Below are 24700 nucleotides of genomic sequence, written 5' to 3' on the forward strand. Positions count from 1 at the left end.
CTGAAGTCTGGTATTGTGATGCCTCCGGCTTTGTTTTTGTTGTACAAGATTGCTTTAGCTATTCGAGGTCTCTTGTGCCTCCATATGAATTTCAGCATCATTTTTTCTAGATCTGCGAAGAATGTCTTTGGTATCTTGATTGGGATTGCATTGAATCTATAAATTGCTTTTGGGAGAATGGACATTTTGATGATGTTGATTCTTCCAATCCATGAGCATGGAAGATTTTTCCATTTTTTGGTATCCTCTTCTATTTCTTTCTTTAAGGTTTTGTAATTTTCATCGTAGAGATCTTTAACGTCCTTGGTTAAGTTTATTCCAAGGTATTTGATTGTTTTTGTAGCTATTGTGAATGGGATTGATCTTAGCAGCTCTTTCTCAGTCATGGCATTGCTTGTGTATACAAAGGCTGTTGATTTTTGTGCATTGATTTTATATCCTGCCACTTTGCCAAACTCCTCTATGAGTTCCAATAGTCTCTTAGTAGAGTTCTTTGGATCCTCTAAGTACAGAATCATATCGTCTGCAAAGAGGGATAGTTTGACTTCTTCCTTCTTGATTTGTATTCCTTTGATTTCTTTTTCTTGTCTGATGGCTCTGGCTAAAACTTCCAGAACTATGTTAAATAGCAGTGGTGAGAGTGGGCATCCCTGCCTGGTGCCAGATTTCAGTGGAAATGCTTCCAACTTTTCCCCATTCAATAGGATGCTGGCTGTGGGTTTTTTATAAATTGCTTTGATTATATTGAGGAATGTTCCTTCTATACCCAATTTGCTTAGAGTTTTCATCATGAAAGGGTGTTGAATTTTATCAAATGCTTTCTCTGCATCAATTGAGATAATCATATGGTTTTTCTTCTGCAGTCTGTTAATGTGGTGAATCACATTGATTGATTTGCGTATGTTGAACCATCCCTGCATACCAGGGATGAATCCCACTTGGTCTGGGTGGATGATTTTCCTGATGTGTTGTTGTATTCTATTGGCCAGAATTTTATTGAGGATTTTTGCGTCTATGTTCATCAGGGATATTGGTCTGTAATTTTCTTTCAGTGCTGCATCTTTCTCTGGCTTAGGGATTAAGGTGATGCTGGCTTCATAGAAAGAATTTGGGAGGATTCCCTCTTTTTCGATTGTTCTGAATAGTTTGAGAAGAAATGGAATTAGTTCTTCTTTAAATGTCTGGTAGAATTCAGCAGTGAATCCATCTGGTCCTGGACTTTTCTTTGTTGGGAGGGCCTTTATTACTCTTTCAATTTCTGTTTCAGTTATGGGTCTATTTAGGTTTTCGATGTCTTCATGGTTCAATTTTGGTAGATTGCATGTGTCCAGGAATCTATCCATTTCTGATAGGTTTTCCTGTTTGCTGGCATACAGGTCCTTGTAGTAATTTCTGATGATTCTTTTTATTTCTGTGGTGTCTGTTGTTACGTTTCCTTTTTCATCTCTGATTTTATTGATTTGGGTCTTTTCTCTTCTTTTTTTAGTTAGTTGGGCTAATGGGGTGTCAATTTTGTTTATTTTTTCAAAAAACCAGCTTCTCGCTTGGCTGATTTTTTGTAATGTTTTTTTGGATTCAATCCTGTTAATTTCTTCTCTGGTTTTAATTATTTCTCTTCTCCTACTAGATTTGGGTTTGGTTTGCTGCAGTTTTTCTAGGTCCTTGAGGTGCGCTGAAAGCTCATTTATTTGGTACCTTTCCAATTTCTTGGTATAGGCACCTATTGCTATAAATTTGCCTCTCAATACTGCTTTTGCTGTATCCCATAAGTTTTGATATGTTGTGTTGTTGTCTTCATTTACTTCCAGAAAGTTTTTGATTTCTCTTTTGATTTCTTGAATGACCCAGTGTTCATTCAGGAGCATGTTGTTCAGTCTCCATGTGTTTGCATACTTTCTGGGGTTTCCTGAGTTGCTAATTTCCAGCTTCATCCCGCTGTGGTCTGAGAAGCTGCATGGTATGATTCTAATTCTTTTAAATTTGCTGAGACTTGCTTTATGGCCTAGTATGTGGTCAATCCTAGAGAAGGTTCCATGCGCTGCTGAGAAGAATGTGAAGTCTGTAGATGTAGGGTTGAAAGTTCTGTAGATATCTGTTAGATCCATTTGGGCAATAGTGTCAATTAAATCTGCTGTTTCCTTGTTGATCTTCTGTCCGGATGATCTGTCTATTTCTGAGAGTGGAGTATTGAAGTCCCCCAGTACTATTGTATTGGAATCTAAATCTCCCTTTAAGTCCCTTAACATATCTTTTAAATAGACCGGTACCCTGTAATTAGGTGCATATACATTTATAATAGTTACATCTTCCTGTTGAATTGAACCCTTAATCATTATATAGTGTCCCTCTTTGTCTCTCTTAACAGTTTTTGTATTAAAGTTTATTTTGTCTGATATTAATATGGCTACACCTGCTTTTTTTTGGTTTCTGTTGGCATGGAATATCTTTTTCCAACCTTTCACTTTCAGTCTGCATGCCTCTTTGTTAGAGAGATGTGTTTCTTGTAGGCAACAAATAGTTGGGTTGTGTTCTGTGAGCCAGTCAGCTAAACGGTGTCTTTTAACTGAAAAATTCAGACCATTAATGTTCAATGTGACTATTGATACGTAGTGACTTTGCCCTGCCATTTTCCCGGAAATATTTTCTAGTATATGCTTTGAGCTTCCCATGCTCTTTTACTGGTAGGTGTTCTTTCTTTCCCTTCTTTCATATTGATGGCCGTGTTTCTGTGTTTCTGAGTGTAGCACATCTTTAAGTATCTTTTGCAGGGCCGGACGAGTGGCGGCAAACTCTTTCAATTTCTGTTTGCTATGAAAGGTCTTTATTTCACCTTCATTCACAAATGAGAGCTTGGCAGGATATAATATTCTGGGCTGGCAATTTTTCTCTCTTAGCACCTGTGCTATGTCTCGCCATTCCCTCCTAGCTTGTAGGGTTTCTGATGAGAAGTCAGCTGTGAGTCTGATTGGAGATCCTCTGAGAGTAATCTGACGTTTCTCTCTTGCACATTTTAGGATCTTTTCTTTATGTTTCACTGTGGTAAGTTTAATTACCACGTGTCGTGGTGAGGATCTCTTTTGGTCATGTTTATTGGGGGTTCTATGAGCTTCCTGTACTAGGATATCTCTGTCCTTCTCCGAACCTGGAAAGTTCTCTGCTAGTATCTCACTAAAAAGGCCTTCCAATCCTTTCTCTCTCTCCATGCCTTCAGGAACTCCTAGAACTCGAATGTTGGTTTTTTTAATAGTATCCTGTAGATTCCCAACAATATTTTTTAGGTTTCTAATTTCCTCTTCTTTTCTTTGGTTTGACTGTATGTTTTCCTGTGCTCTATCTTCTAAGTCCGATATTCTCTCTTCTGCTTCACCCATTCTGTTTTTAAGGCTTTCTAATGTGTTTGTCATTTGATCTATTGAGCTCTTCATTTCATTTTGATTTCTCTTCACTATAACACTTTCCTGTTCTACTAGTTTCTGAGTTTCATTTTGACTCTTCCTTAAAATTTCGTTTTCACGAGAGAGATTTTCAATCTTGTCCATTAAGGATTTCTGTAGTTCAAGGATTTGCTTTTGAAAACTTCTAAATGTTCTTATCATAAATTTTTTGAAATCCGTATCTTGCATTTCTTCTATCTCATCATCTTCATACTCTTGGCTTGGGGTGTTTTGCTTATTTGGAGGCATCATAGTGTCATCGTTGATCTTGCTCCCTCTATTTCTGTGTTTGTTACTCGGCATAGTTAATTCTTCTTGCGTCACTGTGCGTTTTTTTTTTCTTTTTTTATACTGTGTCCGTGTTAAGTGGACTGCCTGCTGTTGGAGGAGCCTTGGAGGCTTGAGATGGGTGCGGCCTGAGAGCTCTGCCTGGTTCTTCCAGGTTAAGGGTGTGCAAAGGTGACACCCTCAGGTTATGCGTGGTAAATCTCTCTCTTTTTATTTATTTATTTATTTTATTTATTCAGGGGGTAAGTAACACCGCAGGGCACGGCTGTGCAGAATTGATGGTATTTAGCTTCCAGTCTTTGGCTCCTCTGGACTCCCACTGGGTTGCCTAGGCTACTGAATTGTAGTGACTCAGTTCCTTAGCTCTCCCCCATTGATATGTAAATCCAGAGAGCAGGCCTGCTCTTTGTCTCTTGGGAATTCTTCTAGCCTCCCAGTCTTATAACCTTTGCAAGGTTAGGGGGAAGAGAAACCCCGAAGCTTTTTTTTTCCTTCTTTCCGGTAGTGAGTTTGCTGCACTTTCTGGCCCCCCTCTAGATTCTGACCCCCGTTTCCCCACCGATGTCTCGGGTTATTGAGCTCACCTCCCCTTCCAGCGCCGATGTGTGGACTCAGAGCCCTGAGCGTCCCAAGTCTCCCCGCTGTTGTCTGTGTGGCATGCACTCCCCTTGGAGCACTGGGGCTTCTGCGGCTCGGTCCCACGACTTGGCTTCCGCGCGGTGGGCGACCTTGTTCTCCCAGTAGGTCCTCCGATTCACGATTCCCGTGCAATTTTTTCCTGGTTCTTTTTTCTGCGGCTACCGTAACTCCCCTTTTATTAAACTAAATTTTCCCGGACTATCGGTGCGCGCCCTCACTATTCCGCCATCTTGGCTCCCAGTATCGATCTCACCTGTTTTAAAGGCAATACATTTTAAGATATTCTTTGGAAAGGTGAGCTATCTCTATTGAAAGCAATTTAAATTGGCACAGATAAAGATGGAAAAAACAAACAGAGCTCAGTCTCTAATAATCCCTCATCCCTAGTAGAGAACGGAACTGTATAGTAGTTCTGCTCACGTAGTCAGAATGTAGCTTTTTGGGGCCAGTGCTGTGGTGTAGCGGTAAAGCCGCTGCCTGCAGTGCTGGCATTCCATCTGGACACCGGTTGGAGTCCTGGCTGCTCCACTTCATATCTAGCTGCTATGGCCTGGGAAAGCAGTAGAAGATGGCCCAAGCCCTTGAGCCCCTGAACCCATATAGGAGACCTGGAAGAAGCTCCTGTCTTCTGGCTTCAGATCATCTCAGCTCCAATTGTTGTAGCCATTTGGGGAATGAACCAGCAGATGAAAGACCTCTCTCTCTCTGCTTCTGACTCTCTGTAACTCTGCCACTCAAATAAATAAATATTTTTAAAAAGTAGTATTTCTATTAATTTGATATTAGCCATAGATCCTGCCAACTTTTGATTAAACTATTTTGATTTATTTTCTAAAATAAAGACATCCAAGTCTACTTTTCTTTGCTATCTTCTGGCTTTGCAGCAACAAAAATATTTTCAAGGACATCCTCAATACCAAGATTAATGGAACAAATAGTGAACCTACCTCTATCTTTTTCTCCCACTGCGTGACCTCAAAACCGTTCAGTTTCCCGCTTCCCCCAGATTTCTGTTGATTGAATGCCTGTTCAGCATACCATGACCCCTGAAGGAAACAAGAGAAAAATTTATTATGATAGACATCTCTAGTCTCTTGCAGAAACATCTAATTTAGTGACCAAATCCTCCACAAGTTTTAAGAAATGCTCATGGTTATTATTTCATTCCTTATCTTTTTTTTTCTTTTATACTTCCCTGATAGCAAGAGTAGGACACATTTTCTTATGTAAGCATCTCCCTATGCCTTTATAAATGATGAATGTTTTTCCTTTCATTAGTTTGTTCACCATTCAAAGCCATCAATTGTATCCTGATAAACCTTTCTCATATTTTGTTCTAAAATTGTGCAACAAGAACAGTCAAGGACATTCTCACTATGCAGTAAAATGAACAATATAGCAATAAACTTAGGTTTTCTCTTCAAATTTTTAACATTCCATTAAAAACAAATTTACAAGGGGACTGATATTCATTTTCAAATGTGTGATATAAGAAGCAATATATCTCTGTAGTAGTTCATCTTGAATTCAAATGCCAAGGAGCAACATAGGGTTTTCCTCAATTACATGATGGTGGCTGGAATTCTTGAAGTGAAAATGAACCCAATAAAACCTAGTTCACACATAATGCCTCAGCATCAAGAAAGTAACCTGAAAGTTTGCCATAAATAGGTAGCCAATCTACTTGCACATTTTTTCCTACTCCTATTCTTTTAAATATTTATATATTAAAAGCCCCCATTTAAAAACCAAAAATACAGAAAACAACTTCATTATTTTCATTTCCATCTTCCACTTTTGCCAGAGACAGTCACAGCTGATTTCTGGGTAAAGCAGTCCCATTTTCAGGCAAGTAGTCTATGTACTGGAGTGACATATAGTAAATGCTCAGATGATGAAAATGAAAATGTGCATTGAGATTTAATGCTATAACAGTACTCAAACAATATATTTCACTTTGTGTTTCTATGGGGGTGCAAACTGTTGAAATCTTTACTTAATGTATACTAAACTGATCCTCTATAAAAAAAAAAAAAAAAAGAAACTATCAACTCCCAACTTGACTCTCACTAGGATTAAACATGACAATAGGTCTGATCTGATTTCATCATCATTTAAAAAAAAATCATCTATTATTTTTCACTTTATGTTTCTGTGTGGGAGCAAACTGTTGAAATCCTTACTTAATGTATACTAAGCTGATCTTTTGTATATTAAGATAATCGAAAATGAATCTTGATGTGAATGGAAGGGGAGAGGGAGTGGGAAAGGGGAGGGTTGTGGGTGGGAGGGACGGTATGGGGGGGAAGCCATTGTAATCCATAAATCGTACTTTGGAAATTTATATTCATTAAATAAAAGTTAAAAAAAAAGAAAAGAAAATGAAAATGAAAGAGCTATATTTCTTTCTTTGTATAGAAACAAGGTTTTCTTTTTCCTCCTAACTGTAAGACCAGTAATGCCAATATTCCTCTTCTTGCATGTATTGTCTAACTTTCCTCAGGTTATTCATAGTAAGAAAGAGTCTACTTTTGTATTATGTATCAGGAATCAGTACTGTGTGCTGTCTCCACTCTCCTCTTCTAATAAATCATGTTTCTCCAGGCTCATAATGTTCCTCACTTTATTCTGCCAACTGCATTTGCACAGGCACCATCCAGTGACACTGTCTTCTATTCCATACATTCTTACAAAGATTATAACATCCCTCACTAGTCTCCCAGGTCTGAGGAATCCCCTTCCACTCTAGCCTCCACTGACCATTCACACTGGTGTAGTAAATGAAGTTTCAATTTTTATAAAACCCACAAATTACATATACTTGAAATAATGTATGTTTTCCCCTAAAAGCTCAACAAAATTATGCTAACCACTCTTTAAGCTTTCAAATTAATTTTCATCTCCTATGTGTCTCACATTTTCTCATAGCTTACAAATTAGCCATTTAAAAAAAGTGGGAGCCAGTGTTGTGCTATAATGGGTAAAACCTATGCAAGTGATGCCGGCACCCCTTGTGGGTGTCAGTTTATGGTCAATCTGGTCCACTTCCAATCCAGGTCCTTACTAGTGGCTTCAGAAAAGCGATGGAAGATGGCCCAAGTGTTTGGGCCCTTGCTACTTATGTGGGAGATCCAGATGAAGCTCCTGGCTTTTGCTTGACCCAGCACTGGCTGTTGCATCCATCTTGGGAGTAAACTAGTAGATGGAAGATCTCTCTCTTTGTCTCTGTCAGTAACTCTAACTTTCAAAATAAATAAATAAATGTTTGAAAGCAAGTAAGCAGGCAAGCCCTCAGGGTATTGTGGAGCAAAAGTACTGAACTTAGTTCTAGTTCCAACTCATTCATTTATCAGTTGTCGAATTGAGTCATCTCCTTTCCTTCAAGTAAATAAATGACAGAGCCATGACTGTATAGTAAGTTCTGAATATGGAGTTGCTGCTTTCCTTGCAAAAGTAAAACTTACTTCTTCTGTTTAACATAGATTCAGATTGGGAACTTAGAAAGATAGCTGTTATCAAATCCCTAAGTCTTAACATCTGCCTATTGGGAATGTGATGTGCTTTGGCTTCTAAAAAAAATGAACACCAAATAAATTATTTTCTAATATATTTGGACTTCAATGATACGTTGACTCTAAATGAGAAAAGACAGTACCACATGATCACACTGATGTGGAATCTCAAAGAATTGATCTTATTGAATTTGAGAGCACAATAGTGATTATCAGAGGTTGGACTTGTATGGGAAAGGGGACTGGGGAAAAGTTAATCAACAGATACAAGGTTACAGTTAGATAGAAGGAATAAATTTTGCTATTATATTGCATAGAAAAGTGTCTCTAATTAACAATAATGAACCATTTATTTCAAAATAGCTAAAGTGTATTTATCCCAAAGAATTGATAAATATTTGAGATGGTGGATATACTAATAAGCCTGATTTAATCATTGTGTGTACATTATGTATGCATCTTTTAAAACATTATATTGCACTCCATAAATATGCACATATATTATGTCAATTAAAGATAAAAGGGAAATAAAAGGAAAAAGGGCTCAAAACAGTGACATAATTGACTGAAACTACCATTTAATTTTTAAAAATCCAATTGTCATTTGTGGCACAAATATTAATGTAATTTCCTTAGAACCCCACTAATAACTCCAGAAATTACTTAAAACTTTCAAATAGAAAATATATTCTTATTCTGTCATTGCATTGTAAGTTTTTAATCAAATAAATGCAGAATTGTGTAATTTGGTGTTTGTTTATTTCTCTTCTATAAAGGAAATAAAAGACACCAACCCAAATATCACCAGATATATAATTAGCACTGTGGCCCTAGCTCAAGGAAGTTTTTATTTTATATTAAATATTTTTCTAGACTTTTAAATGACCATTGGTGGCAAGTGGTTTTGGAAGATACTGATTGTTCTAGTCTTTTAACTTGTATTGTTTTATATCACTCGATAATTATCCTTCAAACAATGTAATGGGGATATTGGGTCTCATGTTTCTGATGACCTTGACAGCTTTGAAAAATACTTATCAGATATTGCAAAGAATCTTCTTTTATTAGGTATGATTTGTCTGTTTTTCTCATGATTAGACTGGGGATATGGGATTTGGGGAGAAAGAGCAAAGATGTTAAATGACATGTTTACCACATAGTATCAAGGGTACATAGCATGAACATGACATCACTATTGACCTTGCTGACGTAATGTTTGTCCAAATAGGACACCGTGAATTTGCTCTTCTTCTCCTCTCACCCTAGTTCCTCTGCTTTCTAGCATACATTTTGGAGAAAAGTCACTGTGTATAGCCCACAACTAAGGAGTAAGGTGGTATTTCTACTTTTGTAAGAGTGTATTATCTGTATTAATTATTTAGAATTCTTCTGCACAAGAGATTACATTTCTTTCTTAATAATAGTATTGACTCAAATATTTTATACTTTGGCTTATAATCCAAGAGTACTTTATTATGTTTTTCAAACTGTTCCAGATTTGGCCATAAGGAACTCTTTCATTTGGCTCCTGTAGTACTTTTCCATTTTTTCTTTTAAGACAATACATAAAACACTATATATCATCACTCAATATTTCACCCTTGACAGAAACTGGTATATGGCTGCATGTGGGTAATACAGGGTAAGAAAGGATTACTTGGGTACAACAGAAGGAAGAGAGAAGTATGAGACAGGTATAATAAGCATTGTGATCCCATCAGGACTGAGGTACTCATTACCCAGGTTGTTGGGAATATTAGTGGCTGAAGGTCCTCAGCTGAGTTTTGCTCCAAGAATTGCCTACAGACCCAAAGAGATCACACCCACAAGTCATCGGCTTATACAGAACTTTTCTGTGTCAGTTACCATTTTGACCAATTCTGAAGATGCAACCTGGCTGCTGACTTCCCCTTGGGATCCGGTTTCTTCTTTACCCAGGACTGTTTCCTCATACACAACTGCCACCAGGTAGCCTCAAGGAAGAGAGGTAAGGCGAAAAGATAATGTACACAAGCATGACAGAATTGATTACACAGAGGAGAGAATTTAGATTGTGAGAAACGGGGCTGATCAGGTCAGACCAGGTTATAAGGAATCCAGAAAGCTAAGCAGAAAGGGTTAATTAAGACTGATTTTGGTAAACAATGAATCTACATTGGAATGTCGCCCAATAAAGTATGGTGTATCCTTACAAAAAAAACAAAAACGTAATTTAGCCATGAGAAACCAGAAAAAATTTAGTAGCTAACATTTATACTAGCTATTAATTTATAAGGCATATGTTAAATACTTTGTCATTAAATCTTTACTATAACTCCATTTACAAATGGAGAAAAGAAGTTAAGCTTGGAAATCTTCAATAACTTGTCCAAGATCACACAGCTAGCTAGTGAACCACTGGAGGGATTCAACTATCACTCAGAATTACTCTTTTTTTTTAAGATTTTATTTATTTATTTGAGAGGTAGAGTTACAAACACTGAGAGGTAGAGACAGAGAGAAAGGACTTCTTTCTGTAGGTTCACTCCCCAAATGGCCGGCCGGGCTACGCAGGTCCGAAGCCAGGAGCCAGGAGCTTCCTCCAGGTCTGCCAGGTGGGTGTGGGGCTCAAGGACTTGGACCATCTTCTACTGCTTTCCCAGGCCATAGCAGAAAGCTGGATTGGAAGAGGAGCAGCCAGGACTAGAACCGGCACCCATATGGGATGCCAGCATCACAGGCAGAGGATTAACCTACTGTGCCACGGCACCAGCCCCCGGAATTACTCTTAAATTCCATGCTATTCAATTCACTGAGAATAAGTCTTAAAGAATACATGGAAAATTTTTTCATGAAATTTTTAATGAAAGAACTCTATATACTTTAAATAGAAAATAATCACAATTTCATTTTTAAATGTATATGCTAATCCCACACATAACCAAATACTAAGAAATTATTTCTAGGTAAGTTTATTTATGATATTAACTATTTTTATGTTTGTAAATTAAATTGTGTTCTTTTCTAATAAGGAAGAAATTAATGACATTTTGTGAAAATGTTTAGTTTCTTGGTCAGTAAAGGATTATCATCATAATAACACCTTAGGATGTAGGACAACTTTTCAAGATTAAAGAAAAATTAATGAATAACATTTGGGATAATAGCCATATCTTATAATTTGTAACATAAGTGCGACAAATGAGAAAGATGTTAAAAGACTACTACTCCAAGGGATTGGTGCTGTGGTGCAGCAGGCTATCTGCCATCTGCAACATCAGCATCCCACATGGGTGCCAGTTGGAGTCAGACAGCTCCATTTCCAAGATAGCTCTCTGCTATGGCCTGGGAAAGCAGTGGAAGATGGTTCAAGTCCTTGGGCCTCTGAACCTGCATGGGCAACCTGGAGGAAGCTCCTGACTCCTGGCTTCAAACTGGCACAACTCTGGCCATTGTAGCCAACTGGGGAATAAATCAGCATATGGAGGACCTTTTTCTCTGACTCTCCCTCTCTGTAACTCTGCCTTTCAAGTAAATAATCTTTATTTTAAAAAAAGGAGAGGAAGATGGTCCAAGTGCTTGGGATCCTTCACACATGTGGGAGACCCAGATGAAGCTCCAAGCTTCTGACTTCAGCCTAGTACAGCCCTGGCATTGTGCCATTTTGGGGAGTGAACCAGGATACTAAAGATAGATCTCTCTCTCTCTCTCTGAAACTCTTTTTAAAAAAAATAAATAAATCTTAAGAAAAATACCTGGAAAACATTATGCTGAGTGAATTAAGCCAGTTCCAAAGGGACAAATATCATATGCTCTCATGATTGGTGACAACTAACTGAGCACCAAAGGGGAAAACTGTTGAAGTGAAATGGACACTATGAGAAACAGTGACTTGATCAGCTCTTGTGCTGAAAGATGATGTACAATGTAATACTTTATCCATTTTAGTATTTTTTCTTTGTTCTAGTACTATTGGCTGAACTCTGTAATTAACACACAATTATTCTTAGGTGTTTAAATTTTAACTGAAAAGTGATCCCTGTTAAATATAAGAGTGGGAATAAGAAAGGGAGGAGATGTACAATTTGGGACATGCTCAATCGGACTTGCCCCAAATGGTGGAGTTAGAATCGTGCCAGGGGATTCCCATACAATCCCATCAAGGTGGCATGTACCAATGCCATCTCACTAGTCCAAGTGATAAATTTCAGTTCACAATTGATCACACTGATAGGTCTAAGAGTCAAAGGGATCACACAAACAAGACTAGTGTCTGCTAATACTAACTGATAGAATCAAAAAGGGAGAGAACGATCCATCATGGGAAGCAGGATACACAGCAGACTCATAGAATGGCAGATGTCCTAAATAGCAGTCTGGCCTCAGAATCAGGCCTTAAGGCATTTGGATCTGGCTGAAGAGCCCATGAGGGTATTTTAGGCATGGAAAGCCAAGTCACTCTGGAAAAAAAAAAAAAAGAAGAAGAAGAAGAAGAAGACCTAAATGGAAGATCTCTGTGAGTGAGATCCCAGTGGAAAGAACGGGGCCATCAAAGAAGGAGGTACCTTTCTCTGAAGGGAGGAGAGAACTTCCACTTTGACTATGACCCTGTCGGAATAAGATCGAAGGGGGTGAACTCAAAAGGCTTCCATAGCCTTGGCAACTCATGACTAGAGCCTAGGGAGATTACTGACGCCATAAACAAGAGTGTCACATTGTTAAGTCAACAACAGGAGTCACTGTGTACTTACTTCTCATGTGGGATCTGTCCTTAAAGTGTTGTCCAATGTGAAGTAATACTATAACTAGTACTGAAACAGTATTTTACACTGTGTTTCTGTGTGGGTGCAAACTGATGAAATCTTTACTTAATATGTACTAAATCCATCTTCTGTATATAAAGATAATTGAAAATGAATCTTGATGTGAATGGAATGGGAGAGGAGTGGGAGATGGGAGGGGTGCGAGTGGGAGGGAAATTATGTGGGGGGGGGGAATCCATTCTAATCCATAAACTGTACTTTGGAAATTTATATTTACTAAATTAAAAAATAAATAAATAAAAAAAGAAAAAAGAAAAATACTACACCAGAAAGAGTCAAATATACCCTAGGAATTATTTGAAAACAGAGCATCCAGAAAAGGAATAATTGACAAGGAAAGTTGAAAGAAATTATGATGTTATCAAATTAAGAATGCAATTCAGAAATCAATGAGTGTGGTTCAATCATGAAAAGCTTTTTAAACATGCAAATGAAAAGTAATATTAATAGTAAATAAAACTGATTGGTCAAATCCAGGAAAGTAAATGAAACAGTAACATAAAAATTAGAATATCTGAACCTATGCATTTAAAAAGCCTACTGAAGTGTAGACATAAAGTACAGAAAGTTAATAGCAGAGTGCTAGAAATGATGCTCAGAGATATTAAGTTATAGTAAGGTGTATGTTAGAGTTTACAATTTTCATTTTTTTAATTCCATAGGTGCAATCAGGTAAAGAAAAAAAATCCTCAAGGCAGTATAATTTTGTATTTGAAAATTGCTGTCCCATAGAAAGAAGGATCTGTAAGTTCTTCACAGATTCATTCTTGTATTCAAAGCTGAGTACCTGCTGTGCTTGAGACCTTAGACAAGATGTGCTGGTCTGGATCCCTTGACCACATGAAGCTTGCAACAAATATGTAAAGAATAGCACAATAGGACCCACAAAAAAATCCTGGATCATCTGTTTAAAATGCACATTTCCTTTTGTTCTGCCTCTCAGGATCTAGGTTATTCCCAAATCAAAAGCTGCCTCTTCTGTGAATCTTGTGCATTGTTTTGTCCCAGTTTATTTCTCTGTCCCTAAGTCACTTTCCCATAACTTTTTGATGTTCTGTATTATGACTGCACTTGTGACAGTCTTCCCTGGTAGCCTGTGAATATCTTGAGTGGCAAGATTTTATTCATTTATCTCCAGAACTTAGGAAACTACTAGATATTCAACAGCAAGTAATGAATGGGAAATTCATATATCTTTACTTACATTAGCAAAAAGTATATTCCAACATTAAAGAATACATGCAAATGTGTTTAGTGCTGACTTCTGCTCCACATAGTTCCAAAAGGATGAATTTATAATTGTGAATATATGGAAAATTCAAGTATACTCATTTATAAAAGTTGACAACAATACTAGTGTTATTCTATTCAGATTCCCTTACATTTTCCTCTCATCACTCTTCAATTTTTCTAACTATATATACTTGATTTCTACAACTGTTACAGTTTTAAACTAACTATGGCAACTACTACAATTTCCAAAAGTTTCATAGCTATTTAAAGAAAATTACAAAATACTTCCTTTATCCATTCATTTACTGCAAATAGTGTCTGCCATGTGGTAGATTTCATGGAGGAAATGCAGAACCTGTTTTAGGAGAAAAAAGTATCATAACTAGACTGGTTGACAAAAAATAAACAGATAAAAAAATCAAAATTTTGTCTAAGTTCCATACCTCTAAGTTGCCTGAAATTTTTTATTCAAGTACTAAAAGCCAAAGCACTTAAAAAATGAATTAAGAGGAAGTGATAACAATGACTAATAATCTGAGATATATTTGTGTTTCAGTTATCAATTAGTACAAGTAGTTAAACTTCCAGCCTAATTATCCTCTCAGATTCCAGTCAAAACTATATTTATAGCAAGCAAAGTAAAATCAGGTTTTCTAATAAAAATGTAACACCTTTACTATACAACTGCTTTTACAGAGTGATTTGGCAGAGTTGACACAGAGACTTAGAAATGTTGACAAACTTTGACACAGCATTCCACTGTGAAACTCCTCTAAACCATCAGTTCTCCAGGAAAAACCTCTCTTTACTTTTGTTATTGTTACTGTTGGTTTGAAAAGGATATAAAGAGATTTTAACACTTAATAGACATTTGCTCTATGTCATGACTCTTGGTACATAAACTTTACATTTGACTGCATTTAATTATCACAATCTGCCACATGGAAGACCTTTTCAAAGGTTAGGGATAATGAGATACTTTCCTAAAGTCACATAGCCACTAAGTTCTAGGGCAAGGCTTTAAGTTCACCTATGTTTGAATCTAAAGCTTTCAACTGATTCAACTGATCCACTATGTACTATGGTGTCTCATGATGATATTGGACTTTTGGCCTAGCTTTTACACACAATTACAACTTTTCCCATACATGATTTTTCCATTATCACTAAATGTTTGTTCCTTGATGGTTACTATTTTGCTTCACATTTCAAGGCACTAAGTATATGTGCTGCCGAAGTGAGCATAACATCTCCAAGCACTAAGAATAGAAATTTTTTGGAGAACTGCCTCAGAAACAGTTCACAAACTTATTTATTTCCTCTAATTTTTCTCTTAACTATTTCCCCTTCTTTAATGTATCACAGCAGAGAAAATAATCCTTCACATCTCATTCTGAATAGAAGCAACTTGGAAACTTGTTGAAGTGAAATGGACACTATGAGAAACAGTGACTTGATCAGCTCTTGTCCTCACGGTTGATGAACAATGTAATACTTTATCCATTTTAGTTGATGTACAATGTAATACTTTATCCATTTTAGTATTTTTTTTTTGTTCTAGTACCATTGGTTGAACTCTGTAATTAACACACAATTATTCTTAGGTGTTTAAATTTTAACTGAAAAGTGATCTCTGTTAGGAATTTGGAAAACATTATGTTGAGTGAAATAAGCCAATCCCAAAGGGACAAATACCACTTGTTCTCCTTGATAGGTGACAACTAACTGAGCACCAAAAAGGAAACCTGTTAAAGTGAAATGAACACTATGAGAAATGGTGACTTGATCAGCCCTCACCCTGACTGTTGATGAGCAGCTTAATATATTATCCCTCTTAGTATTTTTTTGTTTGTTCTACTTAATACTTTTGGTTGAATACTGTAGTCAATACACAATTCTTCTTAAGTGCTGAAACTTAACTGAAAAGTGATTGCTGTTAAATGTAAGAGTGGGAATAAGAGAGGGAAGAGATGTGCAATTCGGGACATGCTCAAGCTGACTTGCCCCAAACGGTAGAGTTAGAAACATACCAGGGGATTCAAATTCAATCCCATCGAGGTGGAATGTACCAATGCCATCTCACTAGTCCCAGTGATCAATTTCTATTCACAATGGATCGTAGTGATAGGACTAAGAACCAAAGAGATCACATAAACAAGAATAGTGTCTGCAAATACTAGCTGATAGAATCAAAAAGGGAGAGAATGATCCCACATGGGAAGTGAGATACACAGCAGACCCATAGAATGGCAAATGTCCTAACAGCACTCTGGCCTCATAATCAGCCCTTAAGGCATGCGGATCCGGCTGAAATGCCCATGAGAGTATTTCAGGCATGGAAAGCCAAGACACTCTGGGGGAAAAAAAAAACCTAAATGAAAGATCTCTGCGAGTGAGATCCCAGTGGAAAGAATGGGTCATCAAAGAAGGAGGTACCTTTCTCTGAAGGGAGGAGAGAACTTCCACTTTGACCATGGCCTTGTCTGAAAATGATCAGAGTCAGTGAACTCAGGGGGCTTCCATAGCCTTGGCAACTCATGACAAGAGCCTAGGGTGATTACTGATGCCATAAACAAGAGTGTCAATTTGTTAAGTCAACAACAGGAGTCACTGTGCACTTACTCCTCATGTAGGATCTTTGTCCTTAGTGTGCTGTACATTGAGATCTAATGCTATAACTAGTACTCAAACAGTATTTTTCACTTTATGTTTCTGTGTGGGAGCAAACTGTTGAAATCTGTACTTAATGTATGCTAAACTGATCTTCTGTATATAAAGAGAATCGAAAATGAATCTTGATATGAATGGAAGGGGAGAGGGAGTGGATAAAGGGAGGGTTGCGGGTTGGAAGGACGTTATGGGGGGGAAGCCATTGTAATCCATAAGCTGTACTTTGGAAATTTATATTCATTAAATAAAAGTTAAAAAAAATCTGAAATGTCTGCTGAATTTATTTTTCTTGTTATAGAATTTAAATGAATAAAAGACTTCCTGCTATGGAATATAAACTCAAAGAATAAATTAAGCAAATCAAAACAAATACTAAAATGGATAAAGTATTACATTATACATCAACAGCAGCACAAGAGCTGATCAAGTCACTGTTTCTCATAGTGTCCATTTCACTTCAACAAGTTTCCCCTTTGGTGCTCAGTTAGTTGTCGCCAATCAGGGAGAACATATGATATTTGTCCCTTTGGGACTGGCTTAATTCACTAGCATAATGTTTTCCAAATTCCTCCATCTTGTTGCAAATGACCGGGTTTCATTGCTTTTGACTGCTGTATAGTATTCTATAGAGTACATGACCCATAATTTCTTTATCCAGTCTACTGTTCATGGGCATTTGGGCTGGTTCCAGGTCTTAGCTATTATGAATTGAGCTGCAATAAACATTAATGTGCAGACATCTTGTTTGTTTCCCGATTTCATTTCCTTTGGGTAAATTCCAAGGAGTGGGATGGCTGGGTTGAATGGTAGGGTTATATTCAGGTTTCTGAGGAATCTCCAGACTGACTTCCATAGTGGCTTAACCAGTTTGCATTCCCACCAACAGTGGGTTAGTGTCCCTTTTTCCCCACATCCTCGCCAGCATCTGTTGTTGGTAGATTTCTGAATGTGAGCCATTCTAACCGGGGTGAGGTCAAACCTCATTGTGGTTTTGATTTGCATTTCCCTGATTGCTAGTGATCTTGAACATTTTTTCATGTGTCTGTTGGCCATTTGGATTTCCTCTTTTGAAAAATGTCTATTGAGGTCCTTAGCCCATCTCTTAAGTGGGTTGTTTGTTTTGATATTGTGGAGTTTCTTGATTTCTTTGTAGATTCTGGTTATCAACCCCTTATCTGTTGCGTAGTTTGCAAATATATTTTCCCATTCTCTTGGTTGCCTCTTCACTTTCCTGTTTCTTTTGCAGTACAGAAACTTCTCAATTTGATGCAATCCCAGTAGTTAATTTTGGCTTTGACTGCCTGTGCCTCCCGGGTCTTTTCTAGGAAGTCTTTGCCGGTACCTATATCTTAAAGGGTTTCTCCAATGTTCTCTAATAATTTAAGGGTGTCAGGTCGTAGATTTAAGTCTTTAATCCATGTTGAGTGAATTTTTGTGTAAGGTGAAAGGTAGGGGTCTTGCTTCATGATTCTGCACGTGGAAATCCAAATTTATTGAATAGACTGTCCTTACTGCAGGGATTGGTTTTAGATCCTTGAACAAATGTAAGTTGGCTGTAGATGTCTGGATTGATTTCTGGTGTTTCTATTCTGTTCCATTGGTCTATCCATCTGTTTCTGTACCAGTACCATGCTGTTTTGATAACAACTGCCCTGTAGTATGTCCTGAAATCTGGTATTGTGATGCCTCCAGCTTTGTTTTTGTTGTACAAGATTGCTTTAGCTATTCGAGGTCTCCTGTGTCTCCATATGAATTTCAACATCATTTTTTCCAGATCTGAGAGGAATGTCTTTGGCATTTTGATTGGTATTGCATTGAATGTATAAATTGCTTTTGGGAGAATGCACATTTTGATGATATTGATTCTTCCAATCCATGAGCATGGAAGATTTTTCCATTTTTTTGGTATCCTCTTCTATTTCTTTCTTTAAGGTTTTGTAATTTTCACCATAGAGGTCCTTAACGTCCTTGGTTAAGTTTATTCCAAGATATTTGATTGTTTTTGTAGCTACTGTGAATGGGATTGATCTTAGAAATTCTTCCTCAGCCGTGGCATTGCCTGTGTATACAAAGGCTGTTGATTTTTGTGCATTGATTTTATACCCTGCCACTTTGCCAAACTCTTCTATGAGTTCCAATAGTCTCTTACTAGAGTTCTTTGGATCCCCTATATAAAGAATCATATCATCTGCAAAGAGGGATAGTTTTACTTCTTCCTTCCCAATTCGTATCCCTTAAATTTCTTTTTCTTGCCTAATAGCTCTGGCTAAAACTTCCAGAACTATATTGAATAGCAGTGGTGAGAGTGGGCATCCCTGTCTGGAATCAGATCTCAGTGGAAATGCTTCCAGCTTTTCCCCATTCAATAGGATGTTGGCCATGGGTTTTTCATAAATTGCTTTGATTGTATTGAGGAATGTTCCTTGCATACCCAGTTTGCTTAGAGTTTTCATCATGAAAGGGTGTTGTATTTTATCAAATGCTTTCTCTGCATCTATTGAGATAATCGTATGGTTTTTCTTCTGCAGTCTGTTAGTGTGGTGTATCACGTTGATTGTTTTGTGAACATTGAACCATCCCTGCATACCAGGGATAAATCCCACTTGGTCTGGGTGGATGATCTTTCTTATGTGTTGTTGCATTCTATTGGCGAGAATTTTATTGAGGATTTTTGCATCTATGTTCATCAGGGAGATTGGTCTGTAATTCTCTTTCAATGCTGCATCTTTTTCTGGCTTAGGAATTAAGGTGATGCTGGCTTCATAGAAAGAATTTGGGAGGATTCCCTCTTTTACGATTGTTCTGAATAGTTTGAGAAGAATTGGAGTTAGTTCTTCTTTAAATGTCTGGTAGAATTCAGCAGTGAATCCATCTGGTCCTGGGCTTTTCTTTGTTGGGAGGGCCTTTATTACTGTTTCAATTTCTGTCTCAGTTATGGGTCTGTTTAGGTTTTCTATGTCTTCCTGGTTCAATTTAGGTAGGTTGCATGTGTCCGGAATCTATCCATTTCTGATAGATTTCCCTGTTTGCTGGCATACAAGTCCTTGTAGTAATTTCAGATGATTCTTTTTATTTCTGTTGTGTCTGTTGTTACGTTTCCTTTTTCATGTCTGATTTTATTGATTTGGGTCTTTTCTTTTTTTAGTTGGTTGGGCCAATGGGTGTCAATTTTGTTTATTTTTTCAAAAAACCAGCTCCTCGTTTGGCTGATTTTTTGTAATGTTTTTTTTGGATTCAATCCTGTTGATTTCTTCTCTGATTTTAATTATTTCTCTTCTCCTACTAGATTTGGGTCTGGTTTGCTGCAGATTTCTAGATCCTATAGATGAATTGAAAGCTCATTTATTTGGTGCCTTTCCAATTTTTTGATGTAGGCACCTACTGATATAAACTTTCCTCTTAACACTGCTTTTGCTGTATCCCATAAGTTTTGGTATGTTGTGCTGTTATCCTCATTTACTTCCAGAAAGTTTTTGATTTCTCTTTTGATTTCTTCTATGACCCATTGTTCATTCAGGAGCATGTTGTTCAATCTACATGTGTTTGCATATGCTCTAGGGATTCTGAGTTGCTAGTTTCCAACTTCATTACTTTTGTTCTAGTACTATTGGCTGAACTCTGTAATTAACACACAATTATTCTTAGGTGTTTAAATTTTAACTGAAAAGTGATCCCTGTTAAATATAAGAGTGGGAATAAGAGAGAGAGGAGATGTACAATTTGGGACATGTTCAATCGGACTTGCCCCAAATGGTGGAGTTAGAATCGTGCCAGGGGATTCCCATACAATCCCATCAAGGTGGCATGTACCAATGCCATCTCACTAGTCCAAGTGATAAATTTCAGTTCACAATTGATCACACTGATAGGTCTAAGAGTCAAAGGGATCACACAAACAAGACTAGTGTCTGCTAATACTAACTGATAGAATCAAAAAGGGAGAGAACGATCCATCATGGGAAGCAGGATACACAGCAGACTCATAGAATAGCAGATGTCCTAAATAGCAGTCTGGCCTCAGAATCAGGCCTTAAGGCATTTGGATCTGGCTGAAGAGCCCATGAGGGTATTTTAGGCATGGAAAGCCAAGTCACTCTGGAAAAAAAAAAAAAAAAAAAAAGAAGAAGAAGAAGAAGAAGAAGAAGACCTAAATGGAAGATCTCTGCGAGTGAGATCCTAGTGGAAAGAACGGGGCCATCAAAGAAGGAGGTACCTTTCTCTGAAGGGAGGAGAGAACTTCTACTTTGACTATGACCCTGTCGGAATAAGATCGAAGGGGGTGAACTCAAAAGGCTTCCATAGCCTTGGCAACTCATGACTAGAGCCTAGGGAGATTACTGACGCCATAAACAAGAGTGTCACATTGTTAAGTCAACAACAGGAGTCACTGTGTACTTACTTCTCATGTGGGATCTGTCCTTAATGTGTTGTCCAATGTGAAGTAATGCTATAACTAGTACTGAAACAGTATTTTACACTGTGTTTCTGTGTGGGTGCAAACTGATGAAATCTTTACTTAATATATACTAAATCCATCTTTTGTATATAAAGATAATTGAAAATGAATCTTGATGTGAATGGAATGGGAGAGGGAGCAGGAGATGGGAGGGGTGCGGGTGGGAGGGAAGTTATGGTGGGGAAAAAGCCATTGCAATCCATAAACTGTACTTTGGAAATTTATATTTACTAAATAAAAAAATTTAAAAAAGAACTACAGATGTAGTACTGAAAATAAACACAGGGAAAGGGAAGATTAAAAAAATAAATAAAATAAAATAAGGAAATCAAATTACCTAAATTTGAATTACCTAAATTTTGCAGTTTTCACTCTCTTGCATTCTCTCATTATATAATTATAACCTAAAAACAAGTTTGTTGAGAAATACAGCTGAATGGCTCTCATGAAATATGGTACTTATGGTATATGGTAACACCTGAGAACATACTTTCTGAACATGGGCTTTCTATCTCAGAACATTTGTACAAGTTACTTAACATTTCTGGGTAGTTGTAGGCTTCCCTGTAAATCAAATATCTTTGGTAACAAGGCCACACAAGAGTTGTTAGGAGGCTTAAATGACATACTAAATTTAAATCACATAGACCAATGCCTGGCCCATATTTGTGTTTAATATATTTTAGAATTATTAATCTATAACAAAGATAGAATGTTCCTATCAATATATATGGTAGAAATAATGAAGGATCATTCTTTTTTTAATTTTTTTTCTTTTGACAGGCAGAGTGGACAGTGAGAGAGAGAGAGACAGAGAGAAAGGTCTTCCTTTGCCGTTGGTTCCCCTCCAATGGCCGCCACAGCCGGCACGCTGTGGCTGGTGCGCTGATCCGATGGCAGGAGCCAGGTACTTATCCTGGTCTCCCATGGGGTGCAGGGCCCAAGCACTTGGGCCATCCTCCACTGCACTCCCAGGCTATAGCAGAGAGCTGGCCTGGAAGAGGGGCAACCGGGACAGAATCCAGCGCCCCGACCAGGACTAGAACTCGGTGTGCCGGCGCCGCAAGGCAGAGGATTAGCCTAGTGAGCTGCAGCGCCAGCCGAAGGATCATTCTTAAAGAAAGAATATACAAACTAGAAGCCAAACCTTTGGAAATCCTACAGTCAGATCCAAAACAACAATAACAACAAGAAAACAGAAAACTTAAAAAAGTTTTTGGAAATCTATGGGGTACTATGAAATGACCCAACATATGGGTCTTAGGAGTTTCTGAAGGCATGGAAAGAAAGAATGGACTAGAAAGCCTATTTAGTGAAATAATTATAGAAAACTCCCCAATTTGGAGAAAGAAAGGGACGTCCAAAGCACATAAGAATTCCTTACAGATATGACCAGAAAAGATATTCACTATAATACATTGAAGTCAAACTTCCCACAGTAAAACACAAAGAAAAGATTCTAAAATGTGCACAAGAGAAATGCCATATGACTTTCAGAAGTTCTCCAATTAGATTCACAGTTGAATCCTCATCAGAAACCCTACAGGTTAGAAGGGAATGGTGAGATACAGTCCAAGTCTTAAAAGAAAAAAGACTGTCAACCCAGAATACTGAAGCCTGCAAAACTCTCATTTATGAATGAAAGTGAAATAAAAATCTTCCATTACAAACAGAAATTGAATTTTCACCACTCATCCAGCCTTACAAAAGATGCATAAGGGTGTGCTACACAAAGAAACATAGAAAGATAGCAATCATTAAGAAAGAATGATCAGCGTGGTGCACCGGCTGCAGCGTGTCAGCTGCAGCAGCCATTGGAGGGTGAACCAACAGTAAAGCAAGACTTTTCTCTCTGTCTCCTCTCTCACTGTCCACCCTGCCTGTCAAAAAAAAAGAAAGAAAGAAAGAAAGAAAGAAAGAAAGAAAGAAAGAAAGAAAGAAAGAAAGAAAGATAAACCTCATTTGCTACGATACTGCAGTAAATACTAAGTAGATCTTCTATATATAAAGATAATTTAAAATGAATCTTGATGAAGAATGGGATAGGAGAGGAAGTGGGAGATGGGATGGTTGCGGGTGGGAGGGAGATTAGGGGGGGAAAAGCTGCTATAATATAAAAGTTGTACTTTGGAAATTTACATTTATTAAAAAAAGTTTAAAAAAAGAAAAGAATGATAAGGCAGAAAGTCCCCCAGTAGAAGTACAAAAGAAATTCAAAGTAAACAATAGGAATATTTCTGAAAAACTGGCAAGGCCAAGTAGTTACTTATCAATAGTCACCTTGAATGTAAATGGCCTCAACTCTCCACTTAAAAGATATGGACTGGCTGAATGGATTAAAAAACAAGACCCATCTATTTGCTGCCTACAAGAAACACATCTCACCAACACAGGTATACACAGACTGAAAGTGAAAGTATGGAAAAGAAATTCCATGCCAACAGAAACCAAAAAAAGAGCTAGTGTTGCCATCCTAAAATCAGGCAAAATAAAAACTGTTCAACATAAAAACTGTTCAAAGAGACAAAGAAAGGTACTATGTAATGATTAAGGGATCAATTCATCAGGAAGATGTGACTATAATAATGTATACACACTCAATTACAGAGTGTTGGGCTATTTAAAAGAAATGTTAATGTATCTAAAAGGACACATAGGCTCAAATACAATAGTAATGGGTAACTTCAATACCCTACTTTTGTGGCCGGCACTGTGGCATAGCAGGTGGGGCCACAGACTGCAGTGCCAGCATCCCATGTGGGCGCCAGTTTGAGTCCTGGCTGCTACATTTCCAATCCAACTCTCTACTGTGGCCTGCGAAGGCAGTGGAGGATGGCCCAAGTCCTTGGCCCCATGCCATGTGGGAGACCCGGGGGAGGCTCCTGGCTCCTGGCTCCTGGCTTTGGATCAGCATAGCTCTGACTGTTGCAGCCAATTGGGGAGTGCGCCAGTGGATGGAGGACCTCTCTCTCTCTCTCTCTCTCTCTCTGCCTCTCCTTCTCTCTTTGTAACTCTGACTTTCAAATAAATAAGCATTTAAAAAATGCCCCACTTTCAGCAACTGACAGATCAATTAGACAGAAAAACAGCAAGGAAACAACAGAGCTAATCTACACTATACACCAAAATGGATATGTATAGAAACTTTCACCATACAGTTGCAGGATATACATTCTTCTCAGTGCATGAAACTTTCTCTAGGATAAACCATATGCTAGGCCATAAATCATGTCTCAACAAGTCAAAAATATCAAAATCATACCATGCATCTTCTCTGACCATAATGGGATAAAACCGGAAATCAACAACTCAAGAACCTCTAGATCATATATAAACTCATGGAGACTGAAAAACATTCTCCTGAATGAATAGTGCATCATAGAAGAAATCAAAAGAGAAATAAAAAATTTCTGGAAACAAATGAAGATGACAAATCATCGTATCAAAACTGATCAGATACAGCAAAAGTATTATTAAGAGGGAAGTTTATAGCAATTGGTGGCTATATGATAAATTGGAAAAGTACCAAATAAATGAATGTTCAATGCATCTCAAGGACCTAAAAAAACAACAAACCAAGCCCCAAATTAGTAGGGGAAAAGAAATAATTAAAATTATAAAATAAACAAAATTTTAAAAAAATACAAATCAGTGAAATGAAGGGCT

At 37.6% G+C, this 24700-nt stretch overlaps 1 protein-coding gene across 12 annotated transcripts in view; it reads right to left on the reverse strand.

Moving 5' to 3' along the window:
* Positions 1-24700, reverse strand: part of PKIB (cAMP-dependent protein kinase inhibitor beta) — a 136743-nt gene that overhangs the window by 106937 nt on the left and 5106 nt on the right. For all 12 annotated transcript variants that reach the window (XR_011388544.1, XR_011388545.1, XM_008263451.4 and 9 more), the window contains exon 2: positions 5309-5407. The gene's annotated coding sequence lies outside the window, so the exon portion shown is untranslated. The remainder of the gene's footprint in view (positions 1-5308; positions 5408-24700) is intronic.

The sequence above is a fragment of the Oryctolagus cuniculus genome, chromosome 5, assembly GCF_964237555.1.
Source record: "Oryctolagus cuniculus chromosome 5, mOryCun1.1, whole genome shotgun sequence".
NCBI lineage: Eukaryota > Metazoa > Chordata > Mammalia > Lagomorpha > Leporidae > Oryctolagus > Oryctolagus cuniculus.